Here is a 14,572-nt window from a genome sequence, read left to right as displayed (position 1 = left end):
TATTCCTGCTTAGGGCATTTTGAAAAAGCCTTGGATGTTTTTTTGGAAATGTAAGCAATTACTATAAGGGAGAGTAAGTGAATCCTGTGTAATACTAACGGAATTGCTTTTAGAAACAAAAATGTGCTCACACTGTATAGTTCACTCAACAAACAGTCATCTTCAAAGTAACAGTGTGTATCAGGATAGATAATGATAGGACGTCCATGTTTTAACTGTTCTCATGGGAAGTGTATTTTTCTACAAATGCCAAGTTAAATATTATAAATATATCTATGATTTGTTTGTTATACCGTATGTACATACTCACTATAGTGCTTAAAGAGTTTGGTAAGCTTTTTAAACGTTTTAGAAAGAAGTCTCTTGTGCTGTGTTTACACGGAAACGATCTGAAGAGAAAACGCAAAAGTGGCGTTGCATTATCACTTTTTATTTTGCGTTTAGACGAGCGTTATGAGTGGGAAATCCGAGTGCAAAAGTGTGTGAAATTTGATGTAGTAAGCACTCCAGGCAGCTAGGTGGCGATGTGAAGCACTGCCACACAACAACACCAAGTCCGCGCGCCTGTGTACAACCATTCCTGTCAAGCAGACTTTTGCGTTTTTACCGTTTACACAGGAACGCGGCGGTGGAACTTTTTTAAGATTTCCACTCTGGAGGGTGGTTTCACTTTTTTGCGTTTTTAAGCCCCCAAAACGCCGTCGCCGTGTAAACAAAAGGCACATCCGATAAAATATTTTTACGTTTTCACCCGCAAGCGTTTTCGAGTAAACAGGGCCTTATGCTCACCAAAGAGTACTATTGTTAAATCATTTTTTTTTTATTGTAATAATATTTAAGATATGATTAAAATGTAATTTGTTCCTGTGTTGGCAAAGCAACATTTTCAGCAACCATCAAGTGTCACGCGATACTTCAGAAATCATTTGAATATGCTGATTATATTAATTGAACATGCCCTTGCTGAATAAAAGTAATACTGTCACCAAACTTTTTGAATGGCGGTTTAATAAAATGTTTCATGAATTATTTTATGTTCACTTGCTGAAAATCTTAGTGTGCTCTTTAGTGGGATTTTCCCCACTGTGATGTGCTACTGACTGACATGTTATCACAGAAGGTCAATGTGTGTTAAATGAACTGAAACTCTGTTCTGGCCAGTAACGGCAGGAAATGTTCAATATACTTTTTTTTGCAGCCAATACTTGTATGTGCCAGATATGGATTTTCAAAAATAACCTACTCTTAGAAATATTCACTTGGGTAAAAAATATCCACTGTGTGATATAAATATCAATAAACTCTTTTTTTTTTCACTGGTTAAGCTGCTGTATGCAATTTCTGTGCCACTACCTGTACAAAAAGAATAGCAAAAATAATTTAAAAGACTGGTTTTACGAACCACACATGCATTCTTTCTGCACTTGTTTTATGAATGAGTGTTTCCAAACTGGTTTCCACAAACATTTACATATCTTCCATTGTCCTGCTTCCATCTCACACCACTTTTTTTTTGGAAAATCCCATTTACAAGCGGAAAAGCCACACAAATCAGCTTTAAATACGGAAGACCAAAGTAAAAAACCCACACATCCAGACAATAAATATAGAAAGACGATTCACGTAATATAACTCTAATTCATAATGCGTCACTGACACTTGATGGTGGATCTGGTGAAGAAGCTGTCAGCGATCAAAATGTTGATTTTGAAGATGTTTAAGAATATGTTTGAAATGACAAAATTGAGCCAGATGCTGAATGTACTGGAATATGAGCTCTGATGAGGACAGTGATGATGGTTTAAAACATCTGCTCAAACGGACCCCTTTCAAGCTCCAAAAGGTAACAAAATATGCTTTATTTTATTCTTCTATCTATATTAACACTAATATCAGGATAGTTTTATATCGTCGCGGCAGGTAAAGATTCATCCGTGTTAGATATAGATCTGGGTCGCTAAAGACCCGAATATGTAATAATGATTGCTGAAACATTCATGCATTTAAGAGTTAATTGTGATTGGAAGCAGTTTTTGAGATTTAAGGATTGCCTTATTTTCCCCTCCATCCCTGAAATAGCTGCCCTGATTGGTGTTGCAAAATATGGCCACCAAGTGAACAGACTTTCCTTGAAAGGGACTTTGAAAGAACTCTAATTAGATCCGTTGTCGCTGTATTACTTATACATTCTATTATCCTTTAGATTTATGGTTAATCTGACCAAAGTGTCTTGAATATATACATTAGATAGTGGACATATTATTCCAGCCCTCAAGTAGGGATCTGTTAATGGAAGAATTTAATGAAACTTTTGCTTCACCATTATAAATTTTAACTTTGAAAATATTAAATGCACATTTCTACACTTTTAGAAAAAAAATGTTAAGTGGGTTTCTATATAAACCATGTTTATAACCTAGGTTTAAAGAATCCTTAAAGCCAAAAATGTTATATATAAGAAGAAATGTCCTTAATTGATTGCAGGATAATAGTGATAAAGAATGTTTATGAGCTGTTTAATTAATCAAAATAAAATTAAAATGAAACAAAATTAGCTAAAACCATGATGGGAACCTCTAAATGATTCTTTGAAGACCTTTTCTAGTACGAGTGATGACAAATAAATGACCAGCAACCCGAGCTAAACACTCAGAAGTGATCTCTCTCTCTAGCATTTAACAGCACAACTAACATGCTTAAATACCGCGTCTCGTGAGTTTACCCATGAATATACTGACATTTGAAAATCCCACATGTGCATTGGGTAATACATTTAGCTTGGATGTTTATATCATTGAAAAGACATAGACGTCATGCATGAGGCATGCTTTGACATTTCAGAAAAGCACAATACGAAATATCTGCTGTGTAGATCACATTGTTATTTATTTTACAGCTTGCCTGAGGATATTTAATGCATCCTTGACTTAAAGATTAAAAGCAACACTTATTTTCAGCGTGCATCTCAAATAATAGGCTACTGGGTTCAAACAGAGTGTCACTGAGCAGCAAGACCACTCCAGTGTAATTTAATATGAGCTGTAATATACATAATCTGCAATCTTTCATGCTAACCCGCTTTCAGCAGACAATATTAGCATTGACCAGTTTCCTTTCACATTCCAGGCGATATTATTTCTGACCATAGGCTCATTGGTGGTGGGAGAGGAAGTATTGGTAATGTTTGCTAATATAAAAATAAACAGATTAGAGATTTACAGAATAGCAACGGCTCTTGGGAGTTAATGCGCTTATCTAGCGACAGCAACAAACTAGCGTTAAAACCACCAACAACATTAGCATTTCATGATGGGCTGGTCAACAGTAATGCTGTTTATCTTTCAGACCAGCCAATGAAGAGCCAAGGATGATCTAAAACAATTTAGTCATCTTAAACATGAAACCAAATTTACAACTGAACTGCTGTAATGTGACACGTGACATTAGCAAATCTCAATATGCAATGAAAGAAAAAAGAAGTTTTTTTTTTCTTTTCTGAAATATCATGACATTAACATATAGGCTAAATAAATGTTGTGAATTACTGATTTTGTTGATTTTTGATGTTTACTTTAAACTTAAATGAACAGGCTACACTATTAATGTTGACATTTTTGGAGTCATTGATTTTGTTCATAATTAATATTTTATTTAGCAAGGACACATGAAATTGATCAAAAGTGACAGCAAATACATTTATTATGTTACAAAATATTTCAAATAAATGCTGTTTTTTTAAAATCCTGGAAAAAAGTGTCACAGTTTCTAAATATCTATTAAGAAGCACAATTGTTTTCAACATTGATAATGATAAGAAATGTGGCACTTCTTCACTGGCTAACATTATTAAACTAACAATTGGATCAAATACAGTATTTATTAATCCAAGTAAATTTTATTCCGAACAAGTTGTATTTGATAAGTAAGGCATAATGTACATCCAGCCGGTTGTTATCTCAGAATAGACCCTGACGCGAAGTGGATAACAACCGTCTACATGGACTGTACATAATCCCGCTTATTACACAGCTAATGGCCACATAAGTGCAGTAAATAATTAGACACGAAATATTGATCTGAGTTGAAATATTTAATTAGGTCTGTAAACGCAAAGCTTCCGCGAAAAGAGCAGTTGTTGATGCGGAAAGTTCAAACTAGGTGGACATTTAAGAGATACGGTACAGTCATACCACTTACACAGCATTTTGCCACGTACATAATTCCTCCTGATTTTTAAAAGACAGTATCTCTGCTTACACTGAACTTTCAGCGCTGCAACTTTGCAGATACTGTTCATGCACCAACAGCAATATTACACATATTCAAAATGAAAAAAAGTGAATTCGCAATCAACCAACAAATGAGACCTTATTGTTACCAGAAATCTCAACCCGATCTCACGACCAAGTCGTACGAATTCGACGAATGATTAAAAAGTGGCTAATTCGTAACCTCACTCGTACGAATTAATACGATTTTGCTAAATCATACACATTTTACGAATTGGCCAATTCGTATGAATTCGTACGAATGACCTACCCCTTACCCCGCCCCTAAACCTAACCATCACGTGGGTTTAGACAAATCGTACGAATTAGTACGAGTGAGGTCGTACGAATTAGACACTTTTTAATCATGCGTCGAATTCGTACGAATTGGTCGTGAGATAGTGTTGGAAATCTCCAACCCGATCTCACGGGAATTCGTACGAATTTTACGAGGTGGCTAATTCGTAACAATTCATACAACCTCACTCATACAAATTAGTACGATTTTGCTAAATCGTACATATTTTACGAATTGGCCAATTCGTATGAATTCGTACAAATGACCTACCCCTGACCCCGCCCCTAAACCTAACCATCACGTGGGTTTAGACAAATCGTACGAATTAGTACGAGTGAGGTCGTACGAATTAGACACTTTTTAATCATGCGTCGAATTCGTACGAATTGGTCGTGAGATAGTGTTGGAAATCTCCAACCCGATCTCACGGGAATTCGTACGAATTTTACGAGGTGGCTAATTCGTAACAATTCATACAACCTCACTCATACAAATTAGTACGATTTTGCTAAATCGTACATATTTTACGAATTGGCCAATTCGTATGAATTCGTACAAATGACCTACCCCTGACCCCGCCCCTAAACCTAACCATCACGTGGGTTTAGACAAATTGTACAAATTAGTACGAGTGAGGTCGTACGAATTGGTACGAATTAAACACTTTTTAATCATGCGTCGAATTCGTACGAATTGGTCGTGAGATAGTGTTGGAAATCTCCAACCCGATCTCACGGGAATTCGTACGAATTTTACGAGGTGGCTAATTCGTAACAATTTATACAACCTCACTCATACAAATTAGTACGATTTTGCTAAATCGTACATATTTTACGAATTGGCCAATTCGTATGAATTCGTACAAATGACCTATCCCTGACCCCGCCCTAAACCTAACCATCACGTGGGTTTAGACATATCGTACAAATTAGTACGAGTGAGGTCGTACGAATTGGTACGAATTAAACACTTTTTAATCATGCGTCGAATTCGTACGAATTGGTCGTGAGATAGTGTTGGAAATCTCCAACCCGATCTCACGGGAATTCGTACGAATTTTACGAGGTGGCTAATTCGTAACAATTCATACAACCTCACTCATACAAATTAGTACGATTTTGCTAAATCGTACATATTTTACGAATTGGCCAATTCGTATGAATTCGTACAAATGACCTACCCCTGACCCCGCCCCTAAACCTAACCATCACGTGGGTTTAGACAAATTGTACAAATTAGTACGAGTGAGGTCGTACGAATTGGTACGAATTAAACACTTTTTAATCATGCGTCGAATTCGTACGAATTGGTCGTGAGATAGTGTTGGAAATCTCCAACCCGATCTCACGGGAATTCGTACGAATTTTACGAGGTGGCTAATTCGTAACAATTTATACAACCTCACTCATACAAATTAGTACGATTTTGCTAAATCGTACATATTTTACGAATTGGCCAATTCGTATGAATTCGTACAAATGACCTATCCCTGACCCCGCCCTAAACCTAACCATCACGTGGGTTTAGACATATCGTACAAATTAGTACGAGTGAGGTCGTACGAATTGGTACGAATTAAACACTTTTTAATCATGCGTCGAATTCGTACGAATTGGTCGTGAGATAGTGTTGGAAATCTCCAACCCGATCTCACGGGAATTCGTACGAATTTTACGAGGTGGCTAATTCGTAACAATTTATACAACCTCACTCATACAAATTAGTACGATTTTGCTAAATCGTACATATTTTACGAATTGGCCAATTCGTATGAATTCGTACAAATGACCTATCCCTGACCCCGCCCTAAACCTAACCATCACGTGGGTTTAGACAAATTGTACGAATAAATAAATAAATAAATGTTTAACATTAAGTGTATGTGTTTAAGTACTGATGGGAATGCAGGCCCTTCACATAACCCTACACAGTAATTAGGTAGCAAACCATGGTGTTATTCTTGGTAGACTCTTATTCATAATTTAAAAAAAAAGGTACCGCTAACAAGAAGCTAAAGCACTGCAGCCAACACATGGCATAGTTTCCAGCCAGCTTTATTACTTAATTACACCTCCTCACAGGGCCATTACCACGGCAACAGGTATCAGGTGGACTCTCCATCCCGCAGTCGTCCAGAGTGCTAGGGACAGGCATCATGGGGAATCACAGACAGAGAGTCTTGCACCTCCTGAGACACACCGCCTTCCTCTGTGGTGTGTGAGGCAGTTGGCACTAATTGGCACTGTTTGTTTCTGGCTGTATGTGAAAGCCTGGGCTTTACTCACCCTAAAACATGGCCCTTTTTTTCCGACACGCTACCTTTATCCCCTCAAACACCTGCCAGCAATGCCTCATTAATACAATGTGGGTGATAATGTGCTATATGGGTAGAATAAGAGATTTGAATGTGGGCAGAAGTGATGAATTATGGGATAAATAGGGTGTGAGTGTGAGATAATGTGTGGGTTATTTCAGCAGGAAGGTATAGAGATTGGAGAAGGATACTGCACTATTTATGTTCAAATTTGATATATTGTTGCCAGGTTTATCTGCTATAAATAAAAGTTGTTTGAAATCTACAATGTCTAAAATGTGTACGTTGTGACAACCCACACTACCAGGGTGAGATCGATTGGGTATATTCTGAATAGGTTGTAACACAAAACATCAGTCTGCCTAATTCAGATTTTCACGTTTAATTCAACTTATCACATGCTGATTAGTAATTATTTGTAAATTGTAGCCCAACTAGTACAATCTAAATGAAAATTGTTTCTATTTGATTTTAGTGTATTTTTATGCCAACCCCTATACACTCCCCATTTCATTTTGTAGACTTTATTTCAAAAAGGTCAACCAATGTTCTCTCACTTGCTCAGTCATGACAATTCCTTAACAAAATGTATATAAAATAATATAAAAAGTAGGCCTATAGTTAAATCAATAACAAATATACCAAAATATATATTTTTAAATAAATAAATAAAATAACTAGTAAACACAATACCAGTTATACAAAAGAAAAGTGTTGCTGCTAATAAAAATAAATAAATAATTCCAAATGTACCATAGCATTAAAAATAAATGAAAAAAAAAATAAAATAATAAGTACGGTAAACACCATATCTAACACAAAAAAAGTAAAATAATAATAAAACATAAGAAAAACATTTATTATATATATATATATATATATATATATATATTATTGCTGGCAGGTGTTTGATATATATTATACATATATAAATATATATATATATATATATATATATATATGAAGAGTTCAGATGCAAAAGCCTCTAAGTGCCATTTGAAATTTTCTTCTAAAATGATCATTTTTATCAAGCTTGTATATTTAAGTTCAGTAATTTCACTTAAATGGCAATGAAGATTACCTATTAATTGTCATTTAAGTGAAATTACTGAACTTAAATATACAAGCTTGATAAAAATGGTCATTTTAGAAGAAAATTTCAAATGGCATTTTGCCATCAAGAGGCTTTTGCATCTGAACTCTTCATATATATATATATATATATATATATATATATATAATATATATATATTTATATATGTATAATATATATCAAACACCTGCCAGCAATAATATATATATATATATATATATATATATATATAATAAATGTTTTTCTTATGTTTTATTATTATTATACTTTTATATATATATATATATAATCAAAAAAGTCCTTGATGGCATTTATACATTTTATAATACAATTTGAGTGTTAAAAACACATGTTTGAAAAGTAAGTCCAATCAGTAGCCTACTGTAATTAGTAATTCACCAATGAGTCATTATAGCTCACCTCTTCCCACAGCCAGGTTTGTTTCAAAGGCCCTCCCATAGACAACATTATCTTTGATTAATTTCTGTTCATCAGCAGGGACGCGCTTGTTAAAGACAGTGAAGATCTCCTGTGCAGTCTGAGATTAAATGGTGCAAGTGTGTGTCTGGAATAAGTGAGCGAACCGCACAGACACACACGGAGGACACAAACTCATCTCGATTTCCTAAACACAGACACAGATCAAACCAGCTCCATCACACCCCCTTTGATGTTCATTATCAGCCCTTAGTCTAATCATACCACCTAGCTGGATACAAGCTTCATCCACAGCATGGAAGAATCCAGACGCAAGCGCGCACATGCACAAGGAAACCAGACGTTGAATGCATAAGCATGGAGACTTGAACACACAAGACTTGCTTGCTCAAACACACCGCGAATCGATACCAGACCAAATATTGGTCGAGCCACCCTAAAAGAAGACTTCAATTTGCACACACGCACATTACGCACCAGTTTGCAATAAAAAAAATAAGGACACCCTTTCGGCTGAATTACTAAGACCCTCACAGACTTGAGTGGGATCCTGCTTTCTGTGTAATAGCACTTGAAAAGGTCAAAGCTGCTGTATAGTCCAGCAACCTAATTCTGCATTGCCCTTTGCCATGACCAGCTTTAGCATAATGCCCCCAGACACATTTGCTACCTGACTCAAGCAGACAAGCACAAATACAGACACATGTGCAGGCCTCACGCAGAGCCATCCAAACAAACCCAGAGCAAAGAAAACAGCCAAGGTCATCCATATATATCAAACTCCGCTTCTACAGAAACCCCAGAAAACATTAAAGATGGTTCCTCTGAGAAAGACATGAACCTATTGAACTTAAATAAATAAAAAAAATCGGACAAATGTTCTTTGTGAGGTGCTTGATCTTAAGAAAATGTTGATGATTAGCCTCGTGTATGAGTTTTGTTTACCATTCATTTTATCATGTTAACCCTGTTTTATTATGCAACCCTGCTTCTTAAAAGTTTTTTGTAGACTTGTTTGTCACACAAATGATATTTATATTTTTTGATATGATAAATGTATTTTTTACATGAATGCTATTTTTATTACATTACTCAAATTTCAAAAATAATAATATAAAATGAATGATAAATTATTCTTAATTCGTATCACACACACAAACACAAACATAAGTCTCACCAAGGCTGTAATATTATTACATTTTATTTTAGTACATATCAACATATCCTGAGATGGCAAATCAAAATTTTCAGCATACTCCACACTTCATTGTCACATGATTCAGAAATCATTCTAATATGCTGGTTTGCTGCTCAAGAAACATTTCTTGTTATTACTGGATCACTGTTGAAAACATTTGTGCTGCTTAATATTTTTGTGGGACTAGGATAACAAAAAAAAAAAAACAGGATTTTGCTGTTATTTATTTTTTCCAATAGAAATTTTTTGTAAAATTGTAAATGTCACTTATGTCGGTTTCGATCAATTTAATGCATCCTTGCAGAATATAAGTATTTAGTTCGTCCAAAACAATATATTAATATTTACTTTTCGTGCTAGGTAAATTTGTTTGTTAGATAATAGTTTAACAAACATATAATCGATCTCACAACAAAAACATTTGTGCATGAAATGCTTATATAAAAGTCATGGGAGGGCCCTGAAGTGGGCTTCTTGAAACTAGTCAAACACATATAGCTGAAGGCATGAAGGCTGGGTTTATCACTGCAGGAGGAGAGGGCGGCAGATGGCGTACAGCTCCCCTGGTACACACACGCATGATGAGGACGCCTGTTCACACTGATGTGAGGGGACAAGCCAATCACACCTGCTGGCACTACGCCTATCCCATACATCCAGCATCTGAAACACTAGGGACAGCCTTCGCTGCCTTTCTGCCAGCCTGTGCATCACACATAATTTGAAGGAAAGTTGCTGTTGGCAACTTGTGGGGGAGGTCCAACAACAATGTTAATGTTAATGTATTTATTCAAGGCTGATTAGTGCTATTAGTTATTTCGGGAATAATATTAGTAATCATAGTGACTCAAAAGCACATACAGGAAGTGAAGGTAACAGGTGCCGGTAACAGTGATTGCATTAACTTTTTGTAGTACATGCATATGGCACAATTGTGTCCAGTTGAAGAAGTACATGTACAGTTAAACTGCTAATTGATTAAAAAAAAAAAAAAAAAAAAAAAAAAAAAAATCTTATCCAAAGTGTTTTAAAAATTCCACATAATAAACTAAGGGCATAAAACTACACAAAAATAACAAATAAAAATAAATAAATAAATAATAAAACTAAATTAAAATTAAATTAAATAAAGTAATGAAAAATTCCACATAATAAACTAAGGGAATAAAACTACACAAAAATAACAAATAAAAATAAATAAATAAATAATAAAACTAAATTAAAATTAAATTAAATAAAGCAATGAAATAAACTTAACTCTGTCAAAAAATGTGCCAGAAATGCAAATATAGTTGTTTAACCAAATACATAATTAGGGCCTATTTTTTTTAGATTCATAAAAACTGCCATGAGATCGCCAAAACTAGCTCAATATTTAAAAAAAATAAAAAATAATTAAATTAATTCAAATGCAATATCATGGAACAAAACACCAAATAAGCTCCAATAAACCAGCTAGCTTTAGCACAAAATAATACTCCGTTTGCAGTTACACTAACAACATACTCCCAAACAATTTACAACCATATGGTTTAATATCTCCAGGGTCAACATATGGAGAGCAAAATGGGAGATGCTTCAACGCAAATTTAAACAAAAACAGCTCCTCTTCTCTCACCGTCTGCCTGTCAAACTCAAGCTGCTACGGGGGATAACACTTCTGTGGTACACATGATGCAATTATCAACAGCACTAATGAAAACACTGAATCATTTCATATCCTGTTATAGGATGGAATCCATGTAAATAACCTAAACAAACACCTCTTACATACATTTGTGTCTCCCGATGGGTGTTTATGTGTGTGTCGAGTCGAGAAAACAATGAAATTGTATCTACTAAAACCCATTTATCTTTCCTGAAATTCAAATATATGAGGAATGAATAAATAGTGTTCAGCATTCAATGATAGACCCGGACTGATATTAATCTGAGACTGTCACTCTGACAGACACGAGTAACAATTTTCTACAATTTATTACACCACCCGTGAGCCCATATATGTCAACTCAATGAGAGGCTGCGTCTCCAGGAAACACACACACGATGAACTACGGTAACGCAAGAGGAAGGGGGGTCTGAAGTATATAGGTAGCCACCGTATATAGAGGTAAATTAACTGTGTTCCTGTCACATTACGAGACGGCACAGCACCACTGGGACAGCAGCAGGGCACTGTAATGGTGGAAAAATCGCCCCTTGGCCACGGACACATTGTTTTGAATCATGGTCGAGTGAGATATAATACAGATGGGTGAAAATAATGGAATGATAAAGGTGGAAACACACAAAAAGGACAGGTTTAATGCACAAAAAAACATGAAGAAAGAAAAATGCTTTATGAACGTGGCATGAGATCAGAATAACTTTCACTCCCATGCAGCCCAGTCCAACGTCGATAAGAAGAACCCATTTTTTTAAAATGCACAAAATGCGGTTTATTACAATACAAAATAACTTGTGAAACAGAAGTACTCGATAGCTTAATTTTAAAAAGAGTACTTATTACAGAAATAATACAGGTCTAATTTAAAAGAATATAGTGCGAAATGAATTTAATGTGTTCAGATGTTTAATCGCATGCTATTTACAAAAAAAAAAATTGTAAATGCAGTTAGTTCAAAGTAAGAGTTTTTTTATTGACCCACTTAAGCAGGACATACGTCTTTATTTAAAAGTGTAATGTGTAAAAATTTTGAGTTTCTATTAACAGAAATGCAATATGACAACTATAATGTTTTCAGTGATGTATAAAGAACTTACTGTCACAAGCTGGGATCGAACTCAGGTCTCTGGTGTGGAGAGATGAATGTTAGGTAATGTTGGGCCCAAACGAAACACTCAAGCCAATACTCCAGGCAAAGTAGATTTATTTAAAAAAAGGTACTTTTCTAGTCAAAAATCCAACAAAAGTTCTTCTCAGAAAGAGGTATGATTAGTAAGATATAGTGCAAACAATAACAAGAGAAAAATAAAATAACTCCACAAGGGGAGAAAAACTAAGAATAGTTTACTTGGGATTGCTTGATAATTTAGATTTTGCTTGGATTCACATAGCCAAGACTCAAAAACCGAGCGAGGAACAAAGGGAAAAAACACAGCTAAAATACTCTAAGGGAAACAAGGCACAGGTGACCTGCATAATAGCTAACAAGGATGCCCGAGGGGAACACGGGTGACCTCTAGAGGCCCGGAGAAGGACAACAGGAGGCAGGATGCTGACACTTACTTAATAAACCAGCGCAGTCTTATCCCAAGACGTCATATAACTGTTATATGTTATATGTTATCAGTTATATGACTTCTTAGGATGAGACTGTGTTAGTATTGCCAGTAGAAAGTCCCGTATTTGTTCAGCAGCAGCGTAGCAGATCTATTCTGCCAAGACCAAACTCTTCTTTTAAACACACTTCACGACGGGTAATTCGTTGGTGTCACTTTGTTTAAGAGAGTTGTTGCAAGTTTAACAATAATGACTTGTTGGACACCCTTGATTGAAAAGTCTCTTAAGCTGCCCATGATATAGAGTGGATAATGTCACTCAAAAAGCATAAAGATTTGCAAAAGATCTCACAGCACGGGTGGAGATTCCTCTATATTGGACAGCTTTATCAACTCTACCTCTCTGAGGACGGACCTGGTTAATATACATGAGAAAGATGAAGACATCGCAGTCAGATTTCATCTACAGTAGCTTCCCTTTTACTAATGCAATGCTGAAGCCACCGGGCCTTTTGACCCTGGTCCATACCACACACACACACACACACATCATGCGTGGCATTTCCCCTCAGACTTCTGTTCAGGGGAGCCAATTCAGTCCCATCCACTTTCATTTAGCTTGGTTGGGTAAACAGAAATGAGCATTTCCTCTCTCCTACACAACAGAGAATGAATACAGACATGAAGAGATAGATTCATTTATCCTCTTAATGGAGAGAGACACTGGTTTGCAGTGTCAGTGCTTCTACATTTTGTGTCCAAACTAAATCAGTTGGGAAAATGTGCGCTGGAAGATGCTATCTTGTGTCCTCCTTTGAGAGTTTGTTTATGCCGGTGTCGAGAAATCAAACGGACAGAAATGGACTCCCAAACCACCACACCAAAGATGTCTGACGAAGTCATTTCACAAGAAGAGAGCTGATAACAGTTTCAAATGCTTCATGAGAAGGAAAGTGAAGGAAAGTCAGTTATTTAAGCTCAAGTGGTCTCGTACAAGAGGACAGCTGCAACAAATACAAAGAGGCATGAAAAAATGTGATGTCCTTTTCAAGGTGGAGGATGAATATAGCCTGTATTGGAGCTTGGTGGTCTCCAAACAGATAATAAGCTGACATTTTGACACAAGGTCCCAGGGCTGCTTGTCTAAATGGACATCCATTTGATCAAATGCCAGGAAGGAGATGCCTGGAATAGTAATGCACCGATTAGACTTCGCCTTTGCCCTGAGCACCGATAAAGGTCAGAGACGGTGGTGCATTTAGGTGCAAGTCAGTAACTGATTTTCAAATACAGAAACATTCAGTATTTATACACATGGAAGAAGCATCTGCAGGTCCAACATTATGTTTCACTACAGGCCCACGATAAAAAGAAATGTGCTCATGAACCGTGACAGACAGACAGATCTAAGTTCTATGTCAGTGGGTCAAATTTAAGCTAATTGCATTGATTAAAACATTTAACGATAACACTTTACAATAAGGCAGTGTTGTAGTACTCGAGACTCGGACTCGTCTCGGACTCGGTCTCGAGACCATATTTTAATGGTCTTGGTCTTGTCATGGACTCGTGTCCATTTGGACTCGGAATTGACTCGTATTCGAACATTTTTTTTTTAGGACTCGGAATTATTCCCGAGTCCACTCGAGTTCAATTAAAAATATTTTTCATGATTATTAATGTATGTTAATAAAATATTTCTTTAAATTGATTGACACGCCCAGTGATTGGTGATTTTCTA

The 14,572-nt window shown here is 35.9% G+C and overlaps 1 protein-coding gene across 3 annotated transcripts in view; it reads right to left on the bottom strand.

Annotated features, from left to right (window-relative positions):
• The window catches only part of nrsn1l (neurensin 1-like), a 404,164-nt gene that overhangs the window by 233,795 nt on the left and 155,797 nt on the right, over positions 1–14,572 (bottom strand). The gene's annotated exons all lie outside the window — the stretch shown is intronic.

Source organism: Pimephales promelas, chromosome 18 (assembly GCF_988280905.1).
Source record: "Pimephales promelas chromosome 18, fPimPro1.hap1.1, whole genome shotgun sequence".
Classification (NCBI taxonomy): domain Eukaryota; kingdom Metazoa; phylum Chordata; class Actinopteri; order Cypriniformes; family Leuciscidae; genus Pimephales; species Pimephales promelas.
Note: the sequence above shows the minus strand (reverse complement) of the source record. Positions and strands in the feature narration are given on the sequence as shown.